Consider the following 4,760-nt stretch of genomic DNA (forward strand, 5'->3'; position numbering starts at 1 on the left):
ACAGGAGGAATGCTTGAGCCCAAGAATTCAAGACCAGCCTGGGCAACATGGTAAAACCCCATCTCTACAAAAAATAGAAAAAAAAATTGATTATCGGGGATGTGGTGGCACACACCTATAGTCCCAGCTACCCAGGAGGCTGAGACAGGAGGATTGCTTAAGCCCAGGTCAAGGCTGCAGTAAGCCATGATCACACCACTGTACTTCTAACCAGAGCAACAGGGCAAGACCCTGTCTCAAAACAAAAATCAAAACAAAAAGGTCCTCAAGCAATCTAGTCCTCCCCTCTTCACCAAAGGGTTAAGTCACTCATTCAAGATCATAAAGGAAAAAGAACTGGATTTCTTTATGTCCTTCTATGAGGACAGATCCTTTTGTTATTGCTGGGAAACACTAACGACTGAATTACTCTCCAAATGTAAACAGATGATATTGTATTTTATTTATATACTTCTTTGAGACAGAGTCTTATTCTGTCACCCAACCTGGAGTACAGAGGCACAATCTCAGCTCACTGCAACATCTGCCTCCCAGGCTCAAGCAATTCTTATGCCCCAGCCTCTTGAGTAGCTGGTGTGCACCACCAGACCCAGCTAATTTTTGCATATTTAGTAGAGACGTGGTTTCACCATGTTGTCCAGGCTGGTCTCCAACTCCTGACCTCAAGTGATCTACCCGCCTTGGCCTCCCATAGTGCTGGGATTATAGGTATGAGCTACCATGCCTGGTCAACAGATGGTATTTTAAAACTCACTGAGACCTAAATGTGCTTTAGTCAGAACGCTCCTTGCACTTAAATAATTTAAATACAGACTAATGTATTATTAGAGTAACAATTTATTAGCAGACAAAAGAAATGAAACCTCTAAACCTCAACACACATATAGGATTTTACATAATAAACAGTATAAAACATAACCTTCTAGAAGAAAAGTATCTGCTGTTAGCCAACTCCCCCTCCCTTCCAGTAGGCTGCAATACATTAATAACTCATCCTCATCCCATAAGAGGGTTAAGCAATGATTTACATGAAATTACATCAAGGCACTTGCTTTAATTAAAAAATACAGTATAAAACATGTTCCTGAAAGTCATCGACCTTGAATAATTAAAGAAAACAAAAGGCAGTATACTTTTTTGGTGAATAGACAAGACTGAGAATTTAACTTCATTCACCTGTCACCCTGATACTATGTTGGTTTGTATACGAAGTTGCAAAGAAGACAAAAAAAGGTAGCTTATTACACAGATTGGTTGGTTCATACACATTCATTTCTGAGAAGTAGAGCCATGGCAGCAACAGGACTCAAACCACAATTTTCCAACTAATTTGCGTTAAAAAGGCAAGGGCTATTTGATTCCATGTTATCTTATTATTTTAGGGATGATGCATGGGATAAGAGAAGAGAATGTCTCCAAAATAAGTTTATTAAAGCTTCAGTTAAAAGACCTTTTTGGCTTAAGCTGCTTTTCTATAGACTTACAAACATGGTATCCAAAATAGAGGCAGTTAGTGTCCTTCATTATTCCAGTTTCTAGACCTCAGTCCATTATTTTCCTATTTTACAACACTAAGATAAAAAATACACACTAGAGAATCTACTATTTATTATAATGCTTATTTTACTCTCTAAATATATTTAACATGTTTATTTTAAAATTTCAGTTGCAAAACTTTTTTTTAAGTCCTTCTCAGGATAAAAATTACCTTATAAAAATCTCCCCACCTCCACATCTAAATTCTCCATCCCTATAAGTTACTAAATTTTTTTAAACCTTGAAAATTTACCTTTAACATATTTCAATAGTATTTTAATACATGGACTATAACAACAAACCAGCTGGTATATTATTTTGTCCTTTTCCATTATAATTTTCATTCTTATAATTGGCACCCAAGTTAATGATTGCATTCAGGATTATCTAAATGGTTTATACAAAAAAAAATAAAAAATAAAAAAAAACAACACTCTCACAAATTAGGAGCCTAAAAGCTTTCTATTTTATTATTATTATTATTATTTTAGGCTCAAGGAAACTTCACTAGTGAAGTTTCACCCTCAACACCACTCAATGATCTAACAGCTTTCTAAATCCAACTTCATTCTTTTTGCAGTTTAAGCCCAATTTTAAATAAGGCATCACTGGAATGGATAAAGAAAATATTGAGGTGGGGGAGAGAAATATTAAAAAGCAGAAACACTAAGCAAAATGTAAATCCTGTCAACTGGATGTTTACCATTTCACAGTGTAATCTTTCCCTGAATAGTCCAGGGACATCACTGCCTCCTGCTCAGCTCTCAAAGCTTCAACATGTTCCACAAAGCACCTCCCTAAGTACCTAGTGCGTTCCCTGGAGTGTTAACTACACAGCCTATCTACTGGATGTAGTACCATAGTCCCAGCACTTGGGTCCAAGACTAGGGTATGTCCTCAGAGGTATTTGAAGTAATGTCTACATTGATACAAAGAAACCTATGGCTCATCTGTTAAGAAAACATAGAGGAATACAATTCATTAAGAACAATAAGGATCATAGAATTCGAATGGATTATAACTTCAAGACTCAATGTAAGTTCCCAAGTAATGCACTGTAGCCCTTTTCTCACTTTTACATTCAGATCAGGGCTAACCCTAATTACTAAGGGAATACACTGCAGAGAATTGCTGTTCTTGTTAAAACATCACAGCCATTAGCGTTAAAATGGTCGAACGAACTCATCTAACACCTGGACACATTTTTAAAGTTCATCATTTACCATATGTAAATTTGACAAATTTTGACTTGCAATGCCTGCTGTTGTTCAAAAGCAAAGTCAGACTATCTAAATCTTGTTTTCCTTTGGTCCCACTTAAAAAAAAAATTACACATCTGTCAGTTTTATTACCATCAGAGGCACAGAGAGTACTATAGTCATTCAGTTTAAAAGGAAGACACCATGCTTCAGAGCGGGTTAACCCAGGCTACCATGAGCTCCGCAGCTCTTTGGTGAATCTGTGACTCTGTGACTCTCCCCTTCTAGAAAGAAACTTGCTCTAGAAAGAGACCTTGTTCTCAGAGGTATGGCTCCTAATCCTGGTCTCCCTATTATTGCGTGGGGGCTAACCAGGGATTGGATCCTATTCCAGTGGGTCCCTCTCTTCTGCCTCCACTGGTCAGATAATGGTCTTTTCAATGGTCTATTCTCTTCACTCCTCTACAATGTTTTCCTCAGTCCACCTGTGCATCGCCACACTCCAACCCTCTGGCTGTAACAAATTTAAAAATAAATAATTTGTAGGAGTTTTAACCATCAAGAGTACACCACACTACATTTCAATTAAATGATAACCATTTTATGATATTCAGAATTTTGTATATGTCAGTAATCACTGAGAAAATGCTTCATTTAGACTCTAAAGTTTAGAGTAAGCAAGATACTTTTGTATCAATATAGTATTTAAAATATAACGCCTAATGAACTGAAATTCAAGCCTTTAGTCAAGAGAGCAAATGAAAACTTTTTTTATTGGCAAGTTAGGCTTTGGTTCCAGGTTTGATTTCTCTGAATATCAGCAATCAAAACATCTCAACCCAAGTAGAGAGGATGAAATATAAATTCTAGTGAAATCTTAAATGTTTTTACAAATGGCTACCAAAAGCAGAAGCTCTTGTTTGTTTGGGTGGGTGGGACAAGTACAAACCAGACATAATTCAAGAATTTGCTAACTGTATTACGCATAATGTTCCAGAGCTGTTTATATCCACATATGGACAGAAATCACAGGTAAAGGTCAAATCCTGTTATCCATCCTAAGGAATTTTCCAGTCTTTGGCTGTAATATTTTTTGTGGTGTTGGTTAATTATAACGTCTTAAGCATGTACTCATTACTCTGTTACAGAGTATTAGACACCTGTATCAACTTAAGCCTGCCTTGGGAGAAGGGCAAGAGATGAAAAACAAATGACTTGGCCAAGTGCAGTGGCTCACGCCTGTAATCCCAACACTCTGGAAGCCTGAGGCTGAAGGATTGCTTGAGCCTGGAGTTTGAGACCAGTCTGAGCAACACAGTGAGACCCCATGTCTAGAAAAGAAATTTAAAAATTAGCAGGATGTGGTAATGCATGCCTATGGTCTAGCTACTCAGTAAGAAGATCACTTGAACCCAGGAGTTGGAAGCTTCAGTAAGCTACGATCACACTGCACTCTGGCCTGGATGACTGTCTCTTAAAAAAGTAAACAGGAAAAAAATACTGACCAAGATACTGTGATTTTACTATTGTTATTCATAAAGCTGGATAGAAAGGGCAAATGCTGGCTAAAAACAAACAAGCACAAATACAAGCAGCAATTGGTATTTCTGGAATTCCAGACTCAAGTTCTAAAAGGACGTCAAAATTCAGGAAACCTACATTTAATCATAATGTGAATCACCTACAAAACAGAAATCCAGACTTTCTACTGAGAAACTATTTTGTTGTGCTAATGGAAAGGTATTTTCCATGTCAACAAATGGGAGAGCTCTACCAACAGAAAAGCAACACTGGCAGCTTATGGAGCTAACAAAAAAGTTAAATTACATATATATATACAGGGATAATATAGGTATAATTATATATATTAAATATACATATTAAACATGTACATATTTAATATATGTCTAAAAGCATCCCACTCCAACAGATGCCCTACACATAGGGTTTGCTTCTCATAAATATTTAAAATTGTTTAGAATGTAGGAACAGATTGAAAAATAATTTTGTACTTCTGCAGTTTGC

This window comes from Sapajus apella, unplaced genomic scaffold, assembly GCF_009761245.1.
Source record: "Sapajus apella isolate SASKATOON/1434 unplaced genomic scaffold, GSC_monkey_1.0 scaffold71, whole genome shotgun sequence".
In the NCBI taxonomy this organism is placed as follows: domain Eukaryota; kingdom Metazoa; phylum Chordata; class Mammalia; order Primates; family Cebidae; genus Sapajus; species Sapajus apella.